The following is a 21,835-nucleotide window of genomic DNA, read 5'->3' on the forward strand; positions in this document are numbered from 1 at the left end:
ATTTTAATCAGCTTACATAGCGGATAATTATTTCGGTGAAGAGGATATTATAATACTCTGTAAGTATAAAAAACAGATTGTTAACAGCAAAATTCAGGTTAAAGCACGTTTATCTCGTTAAGCAAATTAATGAGTATTTTATTATGTTTGCTTTGGTATACAAGAAAATAAACATTAATGATGCAAGTAAAATGTAGTTTTATAATAAATAAATATATTTACTAAATTTTTACAACTATTAAAGTCAACACTAATCAATTTTCTCTTAAATCAAACAAACAATCAATTATCCCCTACATTATAATATCAATTAAACGAGTTGATTAAACAATCTATCAGAGTGAAAGAGTAGGCAGGAAAAGGCGTGTCTGTTCGATATAAATAGTTCATAAAAAATCGGATGGGAAATTAAAGTCTACGTTATATTATATAACACCCATTAGGAAACCAACTGGTAAACAGCGACTGGTTGCAAAAGCCAATATCAGGTGTAAGAATGCTTGCATTTCACGTCACAGCCGTAATTCAATTTGTCGAACGCGAGTTTGACAGGTGAGGTCATCGAGAACTACTCAGGTGTAACGTACGAACTTGACTAAGTAAGAATTGGACACGAATAAATTATCACAATCATATGCGACGACATTGTACCAATTTTTGATAAGCAAATTTAATTATAAAAACTTATGTTACAATTGATAAAAACTTATGTTACAATTGGTTACTACATATGCATTTAAAGCTATCTGCACAAATTTGCATTTCATTTTTAAAGTAAAAAAAATCTTTGATTTGAACTTTAAATCAAAGATTTTTTTCTTTGTATTTAAAATCTTTGTATTTAAAAATATTTTCTTAAATAAATATATTGAATATATTGAAACATTTATTCCTTTACAAAAAAATATTAATTCAGGTTTATCCGCTTAATGAGTCATCGTTACAAAATATACAAGATAGAATTAACACATGTTTTTAGGAAGATATTAGTAGTGAACAATTTACAATATAGGTACATAAAAGCTTCGTGACATCTCCACTTCAGAAATGTCACGAAGGTCTTAAACCTGTTTACATCTGCTTTATAGATTTTGCAAAAGCAGTCTCAGGAGGCTTAAGTTCTATCGGACTAAATGAGAGAGAGCCAGTTGTTCTATTCATGCGACACTCACACAGAAACATGATTTTTACACAACCTTCAAGTGTCCAGTCTTGGTGTTTTCAGTGCTCTTTTCAGATATATTTTTTAAATTCCACGACTTGGTATGGTTCTTACTCAATTGTGATTAAATTGAAGGTCCTGTCATTATAGGCAGTAATTATTCGTTCATTTTATTACACAGTTTATAATCTGGACTTGAATGTATAATATTCAAAATACAACATATTTTTTGTATGGTATGAAAATAAAAGCACATAAATGTATTTTTTATGATTGAACAATGATATTGCAATCAGTAAGAAAAATAAACAACAAATTGGTTCGTATTACATAAATATATATATAATAATACTTGATCATGAAAAATCATAAGTTGATTGAAATACAAAGGAAATGTCAAGATGCTCTTTGCATCCAAAGTGCTGACTGCCATTTTTTCGCTACTCGAAAATCGATTACAATCAAAAACGCCCTGCCTCCCCTAATGGGGATTGCACGTTAATTGCCACCCGGCCGCAAACTGTCACATCCACCCGCCTATCCATTATAATTCCGCACTTGCAGAAATGTAGTAGAGGAAGCCGAGGACCGCAAATGCCCTCGGTGGCGTGCAGTTTAGTGTGGGACGTCACGCGAAATGACACGAAATGACTTCTCACGTGATATTTGCTATGGCGTTCTTGAGCGTGATGACACTCGTTATGGTCGGCTGGCGGTACTCGTGGAAACGAAAAAATGACACTCATTAAAGGTGGTCGACTGTTTTTGCTCGTGTATGATGACAACTCTCAACGGCAGTGGCAAGGCGTATTTATTTTATAAATATATTTAAAAAAAAAGTAATTTTCATAAAAAAAATTATAAAAAAAGCACTAAAAATAAATCAAATAATAAATATATACATCAAGATGAGCTATATTTTAAAATATCAGTTATCGTGGAAAGCTGTGAATAAATTAAAAGCAGTTAAATTTATGAACGACGAGTGACGCATATATGGGTGTCCCGGCGCCAAATAAAGTTTATAGAAAATTGCGAGAGTGGAGCGCGAGGCTCAAGATTATGCGGGTTTTTAAGTTTTCAAGAATACATATGTTTATATTTATTTAAAATGTGACTTGAATGCAATCAAAATTAGGGTGTAAGTCTTATTAAAAATATTGGCGGAAAAAATGCAATGATTGATATTCGTTTGATATTCTTAGCTAGGTGAAATAATCTGTATTAATAAAAAGTTCAGAAGAAATTCTAAGTAAAAGGTTTAGTTCTTAACGGTTTTTATACACTAACGCGCTTAATAAGAAACGTATAATTAATTGTATTGAAGACGTATGGTGTATTAAATAAGTGGTGCAATATAAAACGTCGTTCTAAAAGGTTTGCTGCCATTGCGGCAACTCAGACATAGGATTTTTAAACTAGTTTAAACCAAAACTGATTAACTGTTTTTTTTATTTATTTAAAAAAAACTTTTTTGACTTGGTTAATTATTTTTTAAGATTATTTTTAAATTAAATATTTTTTTTTTTTAAATTTTTAATAACGTACAATATCGATTAATACATTTTTAAGCAAAGCGAGAGTGATAAGACTTATCGTCATATTTTTTGTGAAAGACTCGGCCAATATCTGATAAGTAGTCAGCTGGTTAAAGTACATATTAAAATAATCTGTCGAATGTGATGAATCTGATGATTAGGACGAGATAAATATTAATAAAATTGATAATAATTTTTGTATACAGTATGTTGAAAAATGTTACTTTAAATATTCTGATGTAAGGAATTCTATTTTACAGAAATATGTTTTAGAACAATAAATAAAGAACTAATTTTATTATTAGATTGTAAAACAAGGTAGAATTTATTGATATCTATGATTAAAAGATTTATAAAAATTAAGAAGTGGATTAGAAAACATCGTAATAAAAAAATATATATTAAAATCAATTTTAGATAATGTGGTAAACGTTCTAAAAGTAATTAATTTTCTATTTTAACAGTTAAAAAAAAATGAAAATTCAGTAGGTTAGGAAATGAAAAATAAATATTAGAACGACGAAATCAAAGTTTAATTTCCTTGTTACAATATTTACAATCTGCGGTTGTTCTTAAAACATAAGTTAGCTCAACTCAAGTATATATAATATTATATTTCCGAAGCTTCCATAACTTCCATATTTAAATTATATTATGGAAAGAATCTTTCAAAAGAAAATTAAATTGTAATAGAAACAAGCGACCAGACCTTATTTATGGAAATGCATAAAAGAAAATCATTGAATATGACTATTACAGAAATAAAAGACGTTTCCAGAGGAATCATTTCAACTACAAAAAGATTTTAAATTATTTGAAGATTCTGAGCAGGGTACTGTTTTTACGTGTTTTTAGCGTTGCAAATAATTTTTGTACGAAAATTTAATGCATCGTGATACATTTAATATTATTTTGAAAATAATAAATAAATTGCAGTACAATAAATAAATATTTAAAATATTATTTTTCAAATAATAAATAAATTGCAATACAAATCTTTATGCTTCCAACTTTAATGTAATATCACATAATACGCGCCTGATTCGTACGTACGTATTGAAAAAAATGTATCAGTATTTTCTAGTCCTCGCGTCCTAAATTTACCGTGTTATTGGGGGGTCCACTGTATGTTTTGATAAATATAACCGCATAATCGAATAATATTAGACTTTGTGATACCTGTCATTATAACAATATACAAGTTTTTCTTTATTATCAGAAAAAATGTAATTTACTATTTTTAAGTATAAAAAATATATGAGTGAACTATCAAAAAAATTCACGCTACACGGCATCGAAATTTTTAATAAAAAATATTTTTTACGATTTTTGGTATTCACTCGTTGCAACAGCCTTACTGCTTAGAAACTGACATTCGCTCGAATAAATAGGTTATATGCCGCTTTACTTTAGGTCTAATTTCATGTGACTCCGGTGCTGAAACGTCAGTCAGGAAATTACAATACCACACCATATGCATATGTATGAGAATTGAACGTCACATTTAAAACAATAACAAAATAGCATCCGCCATGTTCATACACTTATATATAATAAAATATACACAGCAAGAATCAAAGTGTGTATAAATATATGTCTATTGTATTTAATGAAATAATTAATTTATAATATTCATTGTGATTTTGGGACCCTTAATTAAATATTTGATATCGAGCAAAGGTAACCGTTAACCAATGAATTTATAATTATATTATCAAACTTGTATTTCCACGTAAATTAAATCTAATAAATTAAATTTTAAAATATATATAAATATATAATAGACAAGGTTCAATCCAGAAATTTATTATGGTGTTAACTTGATTGTATAAAAAATACAATAAAAGAAAATATACAACGGTGAAAGTGATTCTATAATATATTTTGATAGACATTAAAGTAATTTCAGTGGTATAATATAATAGTACAAAGATTAAAAACTTTCCTGAGTTAACAAAATAAATATCTTTCAAGAACACAAAACACAGAAAACGTAATTGTCAAAGATAACATCACACCGACGCAAATTTGAATGAAAGTTTCATAAAATCGGATGTTGTGCAACTAAAGGTTATTTATATATGTTTAATGTATTGAAGCATGTTTAATATATAATATAAAAGCATACCGGGACAAATGGAGATATAAAAAATATCGATTGGGTAATATCCAGTAATATACATATTTTATATCCAATACCCATCTGCGTATACTATTTTATTATACGTTTCATATGAATGACTTCGATATAGTTGTCGTTTACAATAATAAAATGTAGCATTTCGCATTAATTTTTGGAAGGAAATTGAGTAAGCCTTTCATCTATGATACACAATGATACAACTTCGACTATTGTTCGAGAGCAAATACTGTGGCAATTTTTTTCCATAGCTCAAGATTGATAAGCATCAATCAAATCGTTGAAACTGTTGCGCAAAAAGGGACTTTCTCAATTTTTAATTTGAGATTTTTGTATAAGTAACGGTAATAAAGTAATGCGATAAGATAAAAATTGTGCATAACTATCTAGATTTTAATTTATGATATAGTTTATAGTACAAGTGTATTTTAATAGCAATAATATTATTTTGCGCAATAGAATTTTTTATTAGCGCATAAATAAATATGCATGTATATAAAAAACACTAATACATATTACGAATATAATAGTGGAGAGTACTCACGTACCAGTCATAGTATTGATAAAACAAAACTATTGAAAGTAGGTAGGATTTACTTTTATATTAGGGTATATTAGGGTATAAAGGTATATTAGATATGGACGAAAACAGTTGCTATAAATATAAAAGTATCATATAGACAACCTATTTATACATATTTTCGTTTAACTAATAGATAAGTGTGTTTATGACAAACATATAAATATCGCGCCCAGTAAATAATAGTAAATGTTTTTTAAAAAATAAAAATAAAAAAATAAGATATTCTGCGTGCGTTGGGTGCCAAAAAAATTATGTTGTGTTCATGCCATCTTTGTTTAAAAATAAAGAAATAAGTGTTCTAAAGGCATTTTAAGGCAATCCTGTAATACGAATGCTCATTAAAACGCTTTGATATTGGAAACCTAAGGACTCACATAGTCAGTAAAGGTACTTAAGAAAATTTTCTGTAAATAAAATTATTGTTTTTACCATGTTATTAAAATCGATAATTTATTTAACAAGCTTTCAAGAATAGCTGCATAGGCGTTAAATGTCGTACTACGCTTTAACCCACGTCACTAATGTCATGACATTGAACAGTGTTATATAACTGTTAACGGTTCGTGTTTTAATTAACAAATACATATACATTGCCTTAAAAAATTACGCCCAATTACAATAATTGACATATTAAAATGATTAAGCATTACAATGTGAAGAGAGGGCGCAAAAAATAGCTAATACAAATTACTTTCTATTTGCGAGGATATCAAATACCTTTTCAATTGAGTGGACTATTGATTTTATAACATAGCTATGCTGCTTTGTTGTTTAATTTCTAAGAAAAGCGTGAGAAATAAACATACTATATAAAATAAAAAGCGTAATAAATGTCTTTGTCTCTCTTAAAAATATATGCAAATTAAATTTAAAAATCACGCTTTATAGAATAAGCTAATATGTACTAGCAATTTTAAATGTTAAAAATTGTGTAATACAGCGATACTAATTTAACTAGAGAGAAATAAAAACGATTTTCCAACTACGTACTACACTAAAAAGGGAATAGTTACATCGTCACGTTTTTATGTTTGCTCTTCGTTAAACCACGTTTCGCGCTAACTGAAATTACAAACAAGTCATAACAATTTTTCGTTTACTCACTGTTTACTCATTTATGTTTGAGAAAAATAGAAGGCAGTGTAAGGTCATAGGCAAAAAAGTAAAGACATGTCAATATTTTCTTAATGCAGGCTTAAAAAAATATTTTTTATTATATTATTATATATATAATATACTAGCAAGGTCGATAAATTATATTGATGTTTGAACACTACTAAGGTGACACACTTAAGGCAAAATTGAAGCGTCCGTTGCATAATTAATTATACGACGTATAAATTTTGGCATTTAATCAAGATGTTGGTCATAGTTCCTAATTGCATTTTGCTGGAGTTTTAGAATATTATATTAAGCTTGTGTCGCAGTTTTTATATTTTAAAGCACTGAATCAAGTACGTAGAATACTTTGAGTAACTATTGTTATACTCATAAGCGCGCTAGCCCTGACACAATCAGTTTTTAAATGAATGATACATATACATCTAGCCAAATTTGATACTAAATACATATGATAACGAATGTTGAGAGTGACATCATCGCTCCACTTTATCGATAATAGAGAATTCATTAATTAAATAGCAAATATGCAAGACAAAAAGGTGATAAAATAATAAATTAAGAAATAAGTTTCTTGAGTAAATAATTTCAATGTTAAAATTGTAATGAAAAAATAGATTTATGTTTATTAAAATAAAGTAATGATTGATTTTATTTAAAATGTATTAATTAGTTAATTAGATATTACAATTGTTTATATTCGGAATTTATAAAAGTATAGTTTGCTAATATTTTTGCTTTATTTTAATCAACATAAATATATTTTTTCATTACGAAACTTTCAGTTTTTAAAAAAAAAAAAATATAGACACTGTTAGTTCAATTTATCAATAACTATATACATATTTTTAGCAACATAATGATCCACACAAATAAAATATTTTTAATTTATTATTTTATCACTTTATTGTCTTGATTTTTTGGTATTCAATTAACAACGAGTTATTATCGCTTAAGTCGAGCGATGATGTCACTCTCAACATTTATTGACACATATAAGTAGTAGCAAATTTGGCTAGATGTATTTACATGTATGTATCATTAATTTCAAAACTGATTTATTAAAATCGAAAATATAATTTTTATTTTTGGATTAATACATATGATTCTAAAAAGAGTTTTTTAAGTTCAGTAAGACTTATTGCATGATAGATCAGTGGTATAAGTTGGCTATTAAAACTTGAAAGACCTGGACTCAAATCAACCATAGTGTTTTTAAATTTATATCGCGTCCGGAAGATCAGAAATATTGATTGATATTTAATTATAATTTATATCGATAATCACAGATTAGGTTTTTCTAGATTTAATTTATTTCACAGATGAATATCGTTATGAATAATTAAAATTAAATAAGTCGTGCATAGAAGCATTGATTACTTGTAAGATGCAATAATAGTTTATAATCAATAATGCATATATCACTAATTTGCAGACTGATTACAGTATGCTGTCACACTACTAACTTAGTAGTTGTTGATTGTGTTAGTCCTGTTGTAACGCATCATTTTGCAACAGAATATTTACAATATATAAATAAAAAATATTTATATACAGCAATAAAACATTTTTTTTCAGTTATTCATAATAAACGCCATTTTTTTTGCTTGAAATTGCCTCAAAACGTCATTAAATTAGCAGCAGTATTTATTATATGAATTAAAGAAAAATATCAAGGCCATTATAAACATACACCATAAGCACATAGTTACTGCGACCTCATAATCTCTGCAAGGTTGAGCAGATTTTAGCGATAAATCGCAATTTTATTAGCTTTGTATCGCTTCTGAATATTTATTGTATATATTTTGATTAATTATAACTGACACCTAAAGGGTTCATGTAATATAAAATAAGGTGCTATAAAATGAATGTATGTATTTGGCATTTAACACATCTCTATAACTAGTGCAAGAAATTAAATTAAAAAACATTTCTAGATATTGTTTACAAGGTTCAACGTTCATAATTGACAAAATATGGCTTTTAGTTTTTCTTCCTGCATAAAACGCAGGACACAAATCATGAAATTTAGCAGTTTTGTAATTGACAGGACCATTTTAAACATACACTATAAGCACAACATTACTGCGATCACGTAAACTCGGCAACGTCACGCAGGTTCTAGCGAGCACTCACAATTTTATAAGCTTTGTATCGTTACCTTTCGAACATTCCTCGAATATATCTAGATCAATTATTACAGACACCTGAAGGGATTTAGCTATACATAATAAAACAAAATGTGTTACGTTAATAGAATTATAATGTTGTTAATAATCCTTAATTGAAACTTAAGCTTTCAGAGAAGCATAGATACGGTGCCTTTGTTATTAAGGTAGACAACAAAGATAATATTATATATGTATATATATACATCATAAGTTCATGTATGCAATTAACTGATATTTAATAGATGTATTGAATAAATAATTAAGTTCTGGATATTAAATATATATATATAATATAAAAATATTATAGAGTCACATTAATATATAATGTAGATGAGAATTTCTACTTGGCAGTATTAATTCTAAAGAAACTGTATGTTATAATTATTCTCTGATGTGTTTTGTATCGATTTCACTATTTATTTTATTATGATATATTATTAACGTTTTATATACGTATTGACGTTATATGGCATGTTTTATGTTTTATTATACAATCATAACATAGGATGCGGTGAAATATTCCCGATTGTTTGTTTAACCGATCGGAACGTGGTATGGTTGAATGGTTTTCTTCAATGATGTGCATTACCGGGACAAACGCGATCGGAAAAGCTTAGTGAAGATACGCCTATTAGAAGAAATTTAATTTTTATAATAATTTTCATAAATGCGGTCGATTTAGATTGGAAATGAACTCTATTATAATAAACCATATCTCTCGATTTGCTCATTATTTCAGACTCCGAAAACTCTCATCGTATTTCTGAGATAATCACATGATGCAGAATTGTCCATTGTTTCATGACCGACTGTCAATCAAACCGTGACCGATATCAATCTTCGGTCAACTTTCTTCGCGTGTACTCTTAAGAATCGTTCCGAGGAGAAAGGCACTTAGGGTTATTTCCTGACTGTAATACTAGAAATGTTCTATTATGTGCAATCTGATTCGAAACAGTTCCTATCGCGTTATGATAATCGCATCGCGATTTTATGACAATGACAATTTTACGTATCTCGCGTCTCTTGTCAATTGCTCATAATGACATATTGAGTGATATCATATATGATTTTTTTGTCGCAATTAACATAAAACGCATTGTCTTTTTATTGATATGACGTTAAATATCATCGTTATCGTATTTACCCCAAATCTAAAAAGGCTTAGTTGGCGTTATGTTAAACGAATTCTCGAACCGATTCGCCATATGGCACGCATATGGTATCAAAAGTTAGTCATTGGAACGTAGCGGGTTTTATAATAAAATAAATTAAACTGCTATATATCCGCACACAAATGTTTGATTAAACCTTAAAAAAATATAGAAGTTATACTGATAACAATGTTATTTTATAGTTATTTTGGAATATACATTGCATGATAGCAAAACATGCAATTGTAAAAAAAAGGTGTTGTGTTTTTATTTTTTTATAATTTTTAGCAAAAGGATCAATGTTTTTCGATGTTTTGCATTTATCGAAAAATTAGATATTCTCGATTTTATTATATAAAAAATATATGTAATTATAATAATTTGGTATATTTTTGTATAAATAATCGAAGTATCAGAACGGATTGATCTATTGTACATCGTTGAGTTACGAAGAAATTTCGGGCTCTCATATAAATACACGAATCGTAAAGTAAATTGTAGATAACAGCTGTTGCTATTTTACGTTTTTTATATATCGAAAAAGATAAAGTAAAAAAGTAGTTATTTAATAAAACGAGATTTAAATAGACCGATGGAAAATTTTTATGGCGTAACTCCGTGAAAAGCCCCCATACATTTTTACAATCTGCCGAGTCCAGTGCAGAGCGTGTCTTTTAATCTCATAATTAAAATAAATTTAGTTCTTTGAATATTTAAGCAAAGCTAAAGTCAATTAGAGTATTGAGAAAATCGTGAATACATTTTTGCCATTCGGATATTTCCGACCTCTTTTAAAAGCTCTCAAGAAAGCATACATATTTTCAAACATAGTAGTAGTGTAACAATAAAAAATATTCGTACAAATATTATTTTTGCAAAAAAAGCTTTATCCTTTATTCTAGAAATCAGAAAATTTGCCGAAAAGTGATCGATTTGGCACTTTTTAAGAACAAAATTTGCCATTCAAATACTTCCGACCTCTTTTAAAAGCTTCCAAAACAGCACACATATTTTTACACATATGGTACAGCGGCGTAAAACAATCCAGTAGTTGTGAAACATTTAAAAATATTCATACAAATTTATTTTTTAGAAAAAAAATTCAATAAAAATTCTCTAAAAATCAGAAAATTTGTCGAAAAATGAAATTTATCGATTAGGCATTTTTATAAGAAATTTTCAAGAAGAAGCACTATCTGTGCATTATGATATCGACCAAAGATTTACATATTTTGAACGAGTGAAAACTAAAATACAATGCGGAGCAGGCCATTAGAAATATCAATTTAGGATTTGGTGAGAGCACTGTTTGTCAAAGAACTGTAAGATATTGGTTCAAAAAAATATTACATGTGATTAACGATAAAAATGAGTCTAATAGAATAACTCAAGCTTCTGTTTACAAAAAAAAATTGTAGCTATTTCAAAAACTGCAGTAGATTTAAAGGTTTCTCGTGCAACCGTTTTACGACATAGGACAAATAGTTACCGCATGAACTGACCTTAAGGGAAAACAGCGTTTCAAAGTTTGTTTTGAGGACAATTTAAATGAGCAATATTTAAAATAATTGTTCCATAAAACAAATTGTTTGTGCATTACTGTTGGAAAGTAATACATAAACTGATGCCAGCGAGCATTGGTCAGAACAGTAAAAACATTAAGAATCTCTCTGCAACGACTTATCTTAAATAAATGCACAAAAATTCGTTTTATGGAAGAAAGTATTTATTTAAATGCATATGTCTCTCAAAATAATTTTCTGTTAATAAACAATAGGTAAAGTTCTCGAAGATAATTATTACCTGCGATGAGAAATGGATCTCCCGCAATAATTAGAAGAGCTCAGGACAATGGTTAGATAGCAATAAGCTCCAAAAATTTTACATGGAAAAAGTATGGTGGTATTCCGTGGAAATTATTCATCGATCGTTTCTTAAACTAGGCTAAACTATTACAGCAAAAGCATACTGTAGAAAAAAATAAAAGCACGTATAGAAAATTTGCCATAAAACACCACAAACTTATAAATATAGAAATATTGCTCCATGATAATGTAAAAAATTAAACAAATTAGGATTAGAAATTATGCCTTATCTACCTTTTACCTAAAGATAATCACATTTTAAAACATTTAGCCTTATTTACTTTTAATATAAAATTCAATAATTAAAGTGATAATATAAAAAAAATCATTTAACAAGTTTATAATCTATACATTACGATTTTTATATACAAGGGGTTATTATTTTGTTAATTTTAACCAAAAGACAATTTCTATAAATTGGGTATATTTATTTAAATGAAGTTGTAGTTAAAAAATTATAGCGTTTTATATCTCACTGAAAAATAAGCCACTTTATATAATACAATTTAGGAATTTAATGATTTATGAATTAAGCAAATTTGTAATGGTCTGAATTAATTAAAGTCAAAGGCAGCAATTTTTGAAGAATATCAAAGTCGTCAAATATTGTGGGTAGATATCACAATTTTTATGTTTACTAACTCTATATTATATATTTTGAAAGCCGTGTTAATTATTGGCAGTAATGTTCAACTGTATTAATTTAGTTTAATTTAGAAGCTCAAGACATACGATACTCTTTATATTTCAACAAACACAAAGCATGCTTTTGTATTTATTTTTGTCTTGCATTCAAAGAAACATATTGAAACAGAATCAATCAAATAGGCAGTCAAACATTAAAACCATATCGATATAAATCAGTTGTCTTGGATTAACGAGCCATTAGATTTTTTATAACTTAACAACTTTGGTTATTAAGCAATATTTTTTTTAGAACAATCTAAAGTCTGTCTAACAATAGTTGCATCTCTACTGTAAACATTACAAATGTTTGCGATTATCTTCAAAGGTTCAAACCAAATAAATTTTATAAAATATATTAGTTATGCTATCCTAATTTATCATAATTGCAATTGATTTATTGCCACATTGACAATATCAATGTTGGCACTTGCGACGAGGCCTACTGCTTATTTTCACTAATCGAACGAAGCGTCGAAGCTTTTTATCATTAGAACGCACGAATCGGGTTTAAAGTATGATTTATATTCTGAATTGAAGCGCTCCCTTTGAAAAATGTGATTAACCGTTTAAGTGCGCTGAACCGTGCTTATCTGTTCGCCGTATTCGCGTTCGACGCCGGTCACGTTCGAATCCAATTAATAATTAACCCCGCCGTTGGGTTTTATCAAAAGCACATTCCCTTTGATTAAAACAAAGCAATGCTTCGAAATTTGATTTTAAATTGGAATGTTTAATAAAAAGTTTCTGGATAAGGCAAAGATCTAACTGCTAAAATTTTGTGAAATTTAAAATTTTAATCATTTGACATTTATTAAATTTGTATCTGTGTACTACTTTTAAAAAACCGCAATTTGATCTATCTGCTATTAATATGTGGGCATATGTGCTGAAAACTCGAGGCACGGCGAGATAAGTGGCGACTCATTAAGGACTCATTAAAATCTTTTAAGTATCGGTTTTCAGAATTTTTCGATCGAAAAATGACAAGCGATATCAGTTATCTGAAACACAGTTGCGCAGTAGTCTCCTAAATGACATGCACAGAGAGAAACCAAATCATTATATATAAGCCGTCAGGGCTCTGCCCTTGATCGATTTGACCCCCTACAAATACCACCTTTGCAGATTGGCTTTCATATTATGCTTTTTACTACCGAAAGGGCAAAAACGTGTCACTGACTAAAAATTAAAATGTACATACATATATAGAGTATTAAGTGATGGAATTTTTTTGATAGCAAATATTATATAAATCTCACGCTAGACGACTTGACACAAATACGTAGATACAGATCACGATGATAGTAACTGTCATTTGAAACATGTGAGATTGTTTTCTTAATGTTTTAGACTATTTATTTAGTACTCCTAAATTTGCTATTTTATTATTTAATTAATATTTCAAAAAATGGATTTGTATACTTTCAGTTGAACTGCAATGGTTGAAAATTATGACATGAATATGAGCAGCACTGTTTTTTTTATTAAAAGCTGTGAAATGTTGTACGATTTTGAGAAGACTCTGAGCATAATTTTAATTTATTTGCTGATAATAATATTATTCCAAATGATAACAGACAGTTTGCTACTAAATTAAGCATTGTTATGTCTTGGACACGTCACTATTAAATAAATAAATAAATCATTATCTAATATCTTCACTTTCATTCTTACATAAACATGACGATCAATAAAACAATAGGATAATAATTACACAAATTTAGAAAAAAAATATATCGCTTGAACGATTGGTTATTTTTTTTAGTAAATCGACTGTCACGGTTCCGCTCGTAGACTCGGAGACACATTTCACAATTGATATCAATCTGAAACTTTCAGTCTACACAGATAAGGCATAAAGATGGATCAATGTAATTCATTTCTTCGTTTTAATTGTATTGAAGGCTATTTGATTCTGCGGACAAAGAAAGGAGCTTGCTTTGTGACTATCGTAGCATATTCCTTTAATATGTAATTCGCAACGAGTCTAGATTTTCTATGGGACACAAATATGGTGAGTGGAGATATATTATAGTCAAAGAGCAGAGGATATTCGGATAGTTTGGCACATCTTCTCTGACAAAAGCCACATACACACGTCCAGCAAGAGTCGGAGCGCGTGGGCTCGTTATTTGAGCACATTAAGGCCGACGATGAGACTTTCGAGGCGGTCCTTTTGTGTGCAGAGCCTTATTAATTTGATTTGGAGCACAAAAGCGACGGACGCGAATGTGGAAAATTCGAAACAAACGACCGAAGGTTCGCGCAACGAAAGTGAATTGCAAAAAAAAAAAAAAAACAATAACAAAAGAGCCGTTTTGCGAAATGATTTTTCCGAAGAATCGATTTGTGCGCCTTCGAAGAGTAAAATTATATAATAAAAATAAAGTAGAATTTTACATATATATATAATATATTGTATTGAAAAAAGTAATCATGCGTAATTTGTGCTTTGGTGAGATTTGAAAGAGAATATGTGATACTTAATCGCAATTAGGCCTCTTTCATCTACATCTTCAGATTTATTCGTTCCAAGGTTCAGAAAATGCTTTGTATGTTAAAATATAACTAAGTAAGTGTTCTAAATATGTCTTTACATTCCGATATAATTCATGTACATTATTTTATTAATTTTGCTGCCTCATAAAAGGACATTATATTCATTTAAATTGTTTTGATGTGAATAGTATTTTGTACATAATTGGTATTAAAACTGTAATATAATTTTGAAATTAATTACTTAAAATTATTTATAAAGTCGATATATATCAGTTTTAACACACTTATTTCACACAAGTTATTATCTATTTTTTATAAATTTACAAATATATTCGTAAATTTGTGAAACATCGTAAAATACTGTATACATTTGATAATGAATACAGGTTCATATACTCAAAACTATATGTTATAGAAAATAAACAATAAAACTTATCATTTAAAAAAATAAAAAAATAGTTAACATTACTCTTTGAGGAGTAACGCCGTACATGTACGGCGGTAGATTTTATACTATTTTGAGGTGAGGTGTAAAAGATGAAAAAAAAATATGTTGAAATATTTTATCTATTTTTAAACGCATTATTTCTATATATATTTGAAGAACCTTTCTAGATTTAAAATAGGAAAATATTATAGAATATATGTATATATTTATTATTGTACTTAATCATTTCTCTAATCATGAAGCCTGAATCCTGTTATATTATATTTAAATTAATTTCAGAAGATACATTTAATGTTTGGTATATACATAATGCTCTATAAAGTCAAGATTAATATGGTTTATTATTACAAAATATTTATTATGCAACGTTGTACAGTCAAAAAAAATTAGTTCTTAAAAATGCACTGTCTAAACGTAAACCGTTAAGTGTACGGCACTTAAATTATTCATCACGACAAGTTGCTACCATAACTACCTATTATTTTTTTAAGCTCTGGGATCCGGGAGTATTATTGTAAATTCTAATTTTTAAGTATTCAAAAAGAAACAGGAAGCAATACTAAGTCATTATTTTCGCAATAAAAATAGAGCTGATGTAATAATTAAAATATACTGATACTGAACTCATACATTTTTGCAATATGTAGGACAAATTAAATTTTTTTGAATCAAAACTTATTTATAGGCTATCATGTATTATTTTATGTCAAAAAACGAGCTGTTTTTTTATTAATTCACAATATTTACGAACAAATACTTTACAAGTAGTATGAATAATATTCGTATAATGAAATTATTGAGAATATAATAATATATTCTGTATTCTTATATATTCCTATAGATTTTTTTGTACGGGTTCGTTGGATAGATTACTTTATTGTAAAATCATCTATATTATATTCAAGAGCCTCGATTGTTGTCTCTTATACTCAACGGACACCTATATAAATCTGTTTGTAATTTTAGAGTAATTAAATCTTTCCTTCCTGTTTAATATATTTTCAAAATTTTAATATACACAAGTATGTAATATATAAAATATATATTCGCAATTACATAACTTTTTATAACCAATAACCATCAAGAGATAAACAAAACAATATTTAAGGAAGGTTGTAATTAGTTATTGTGGATTCTCGATGTTTTTCATAATCAAGATTGTTTTTTATTTTCACTTCATTCAATAAAAAAATATATGTAATATAAATATATGTAAATACAATATATTATTATACTCAAAAAGTTGAGGGTCCGGTATTCGCACACTCACTAGCTTCGGTACCTCATGACAGTGAAGTACCGACAGCTAGTTCTATTGATAAAAATATTTAATTAAAGGGTAGAAAAACTAGTAACAGAGTAAAGAAACCATATTAAATAATACGACTTTGAAGTCTAGAATTAGTAACGTAATGCATAGAAATACGTGCAACGTCTAAATTCTAGAGGCACATGTGTTTTTATACAATTTTGTGTCATTATTGCCAAAAAGGTTCTTTAATTATTCAAAAAATGTGTCATGCGCGATTAAACATTTATATTAGCACGAGCCTCGCGTTCGTATGATAAATTAACATCGTAAACATTCATAAAAAGTGAAAAAAGAGACAATGAGTAGGGGGGTTGACAGGTAACGTTAAAATACGCAAAGGGTTTCCATGTGTCACGCATGTAATTTTTTTGTGTTTGTCGAGGCTTACAATGCTTTTGAGCTTTGATGTAGTTTTTACGACCCCAATAATAAGTATTAAATTAAAAATAATAAAAAATGATGTGCATATTTACTGTGGTCAATCGTACGCGTGCGCATTGTTCTGGATTAGCATTAAATACCTGAAAAAAATATTATATATTAGTTATACAATATTAAATAAATATAAATATATTCATAATAATATCCGATCATACAGAGAGTTAAATTATTCTGCTTACATGTTGATATTGTTTACATGTATGGAAAGTTAATATTTCCGTTAGAATGTCACACTGAAATCGTTTGTGGAAGTCTCTATATACATTAACTAGATTACTTCCTCGTAGCGAGATCAAAGGAACGCTGCGTTGAAACAAGAAACTAATTTAGAGTAAAATACAATGCTTCCATTTAAAAAAACTTGTGTGAAATTTAGGCATTAGGAAAAATCAGTAATATATAACACATAAGAATCAGATAACTAAATAAAAATCAATTTTAGGCATCGTGTTTCGTACATTTTATAATATTAGTATTAAATTATTAAAATACGGTCATGTTCATATTCCCTGAATTTTCATCATATAGAAAGAGAAATATAACTATATTTCATAAACACATGAATAATAATAAGTCAATGGGCTAAATTTAAATGCATTATTTATATGCTTCTAAAATAGTAGATTGAAAAAAATATATTATAAATTAGTGTTATTGGGACTTCGTTATAGGAATACTACGTTATAGGGGGGACTCATACAAAATTTGATACTAGGTTCTTTTAACTGTATTTTGTAAATGAAATGACATTATATTTTGTTTGTAAACAAGAGCGCGTGACACGCGTGCGAAGAATGTCCTTGATTTTGTGAGTGTCAGGGCAGTCAAACTCGACAGTTTTTTGAGTTATTTTTTTTAAATACGCTATGTCTAAAAACTAAATAAATAAAAATATGTTATTAAGGTTATATAAGTCAATCAAAAAATAAAATTCTCTATACGTATTTTTAGATTAAAACTTTGATCTTTTGTATAAACAGATATAAAATAACTTAATGCACAAATATATTAATTAAATCAAAAGCCATTATGCCTTCAAAAATACTTGTGAGACATAAAAAAATATTAGATATAATTCGATTTGTTACATATAAACCCATCCGCGATTCACAAGGGACTATGATAATTGTATTTTATTTCATTTTAATTTATACATATATTACTAATCTGACCATCTTGACTTACATATGTCATTTTGACTTTTATTCGATCAAAAATTATATCATTAACTATTTAAAATATATAATAACAATTACGGTGCACTTCTTGTACCACCACACATATTATTTTCCAGGTTTTCATAGCTATTACTAAAAAATCCTCGTGTTTGGCGAGCTCGTTATGAAGCGCCGAGACAGGTAAGAACAAGGGACGCGATCGCGACTCTTTAGGTCACTCAAAAGCACGCAGCTGAAAGTCGCCGAGCATTGACGGATTGTCAAAACCAATCTTAGGCAACTTTAAAAAGCGCTTCATTGAGTAGACGCTATTTAAGCGATATATTTAGTACTCTTTCCTGAAAAAACTTAGGGTAAGCAGGAAAAAAAATAAAGTTTATTGCTTGTACCGCAAAAACATATGTATAATACTAGTAAACATTTGCGATACGGTAATCAAAATGTCATAATAAGGATGTTTATAATGCTGAAGCAAGATTGTTATATACAAAATTTCCTAGAATACTTTTTGTATGTATATTTATTAAAAAAATATTACCACATAAGTTTTTCCAGGTCACCACCCATAAAGGTTTATTTTTATTTGATGGATAACGGTGTCACCTCACATCAATAAATCGTTGCCTTGGTTAAAGCACAAAGCCAAATTGGCACTGCTATGGCCAGGTCCTTTAAAGAGGTCATCTGACGGTTCCAACCAGTTTTTCAAATGTCGCCACTGCAACTTTCAACGGCCGGCGTTTCAACTTCGTGGCCCATTAACTTTGCCCACTATGGCGTAACCATTGTCTGGAGTTCATTCATTCCGTCGCTTATTCAACTGCGATATTTCACGAACGACAGGCGGAGGTAAGGCACAGAACAGCGAATCTTTAAAACAATTCTCAGCTGGGTGTACTCAGGTGAGAATAAAGTGCGGGTTTAGCGAACGCAACTCTTTTGTGTTGAACAAGGATTATTTTTAGAATGGTAGCCCACTAACCGACCACCCCTGGTGAAAGCGATCGATGCACGTACATTTACATTTTTACAATGTAAATGTAAATTTCGCTGATTATTTTCTAAGAAAAATCTAATTCCGAATAATCTCTCCTTATTTTTTAATGTTAAATGGTTTTAATCTAAATATAGTGATCAGATATTTAAATAGAAATTATAATATAAATAGATTATACGTATAATTAACATTTTTTGTTTGATTAGACTTTTTTTATATATTTATAAGTGTAGAAAAATTGTTGATTGAGCGGGTATTTTAGTGCAATTCATATTAAGCAATAACTATATTTTCTTTCAGGTCTATGGTCTTTAGATCATAATATAAAAGAGTCCAGATATTTGACTGGTTAGCGTAAGAAAAATGTTAATCGAAATTTATTATTAGAACAGATTAAATGTTACATAAATTCAATTTTAATTAAACTTAGCTGCTTTAAATATCCCGAAAAAATATGAAAAATCCAGTGGGAATGATTTTTAGAGGTGTAGTTGAACCTAATGTGATTTAGTGGCTCTCATTTGGGCTGTATGTAAATGATTCTGCAAAGGATGTGACATTTGATCACGTCTGGAAATCAACGACGACCACGATACCTACTCTCACACAAGACAGTGGCATCAACCGAATCATCGACAACCATAATAAATAGCCTCAAACCTTGCCAATAATATTCCGCAGCATAATTTATATACATATGTTGTACAATAAACTATTATCAGTTTTTGGCGTTTAAGTGGCAACAAAAGTCACACCAATGGGTACCAATTCAAAAAAAATCATTTTAGGTAATTTAGCACTGTTGTGTGTTATTTTTAATGTTCTCCTCGTGACATTATGATACAAAATTGACCACGAGAAAAGCATTTTTAATGCAAGTCAATTCAATCACATTATTGTTAATTGGCATTGGATGTGTTTATTTCGATTCAGTTAATTTAAGACTTAAACTGGATAACTAGTAGCTTCTCCTTCGCCTATTATATTGTCAATTAAGTAAAACGTGCGTGCTGCAACTGGCATTATCTTATAAATAGAGAAATTTATTTTATGGACTTTTACATTGATTGACACAAGCATTGCTTGTTTATGAAAGCTATTAGTTAAGGATATTTATATAATTATTCGAATAACATTTCAATATTATTTTGTCATATCTACGTATATATTACCATAAAAATGCATTAGTCTAGAAATTCACTGTATATTTTTTATATTAAATTTATATTTTTAGTAAGGCAGACAAACAAAAAACCGAATTTTACAAATTATAATGTAATTATTTTGTATATAAGGCTTACAATATTATGAATATACCGCAGCGTAAGTAATCGCGGTGTACCGAAAACTCCATTAATCACAAACATTGTTTTATAATATAATTTATTAATTTTCATCACGAAACCCACAGATGATTTAAAGCTTTTCGTGGGTGAAATTTAAAGAACAGCGGCAAATATTCAAATTCAACACGTGATGCAAACGATAACGGTTAACTGAGGGTAGTGAATTATTCATGGAAGGGTGAAAGAATCTAATTTACTATACTGTTATTGTAGGATAAGGTTTCGGTGGTGAGCTTTTTCACTAGAAATCGAAAGCGACGACGAAAAAAGACCGGCTCAAATATACGCTATAATTAATTTAGAGTTTCAAGCTTCGGGCGAAATATGAGCTCATTTTATCTAGATGTTGATTTAAATAAAAATACTAAAAACACAATAAAAATAATTTATTCAGGGTGTTATATTAATATTGTATTTATTTAAATTGCATGAATTGGATATCGAACTAAGCTCATACGCACCACTTATCTAAATTGCCCTAATCGTAAAATTAGTTGTTGTTTTGAAAAACCGGTTTTTCCGCAGCGAAACGATACAAAAATTGCCACGGTATCGGAAAAGCGATTAACCGCTTATTTATCGTTTTGACATGTATGTAGTACAGACATCTATTTTAATTTAGACACACAATGACGTGTAAATAAAACGTATGAGTGTCGTTTAGTGTATGTATTAAAATGTGCCGTTAAATAAACGGTAAAATTAATCTCGAGACCCTTGTAATTCAAGAGTAAGATTAAAACGGTCGAAAAGGTCGATCTCTTTGGGCTGGTGTCATTTAAGGATGGAGAGATATATTTTTAAAATTTAATGGGCACGACCCAGTTTTACGTTTTTTGTTTTTTTGCCAAGGGAAAGTTCGGAAAATTCGCGATGTTGTAAAAAGGGCGATTTTCATTCGGGACGCGGAGGAAATTTGAATATTTTAATCGACGAGCTTTTAAACTCTCGGGAAAAGTATGTGATGTATGCGCTTAGCTTTTATGTATTAAAAAATGTATTATTAAATATCAAGAACGTGTAGTAGAATTGATATTAATTTCTTAAAGAACCCATTTGGTTTTATTTACAGATGTATCAATTTTTAGTATACTATCTAAAAAAAATTTTTCGGTGCATATACAATTTCACTTGTAGAAAACTTTTTTTCTAAAATATATTACAGATACTCAATATACAATAGCTCTAGTGA

The 21,835-nt window shown here is 28.7% G+C and overlaps 1 protein-coding gene across 3 annotated transcripts in view; it reads right to left on the bottom strand.

Moving 5' to 3' along the window:
- Positions 1–21,835, bottom strand: part of LOC148233275 (uncharacterized) — an 83,779-nt gene that overhangs the window by 34,513 nt on the left and 27,431 nt on the right. The window contains exon 1 of one of the 3 annotated variants that reach the window (XM_088189160.1): positions 17,155–17,197. The exons of 1 other annotated variant lie outside the window; for it this stretch is intronic. The gene's annotated coding sequence lies outside the window, so the exon portion shown is untranslated. Of the gene's footprint in view, positions 1–452; positions 572–17,154; positions 17,198–21,835 lie in introns of those variants that run through there. One more of the 3 variants, XM_088189159.1, reaches the window with a different exon arrangement.

The sequence above is a fragment of the Plectrocnemia conspersa genome, unplaced genomic scaffold (genome assembly GCF_051122295.1).
Source record: "Plectrocnemia conspersa isolate PC_06_02 unplaced genomic scaffold, ASM5112229v1 ptg000008l, whole genome shotgun sequence".
Lineage (NCBI taxonomy): Eukaryota > Metazoa > Arthropoda > Insecta > Trichoptera > Polycentropodidae > Plectrocnemia > Plectrocnemia conspersa.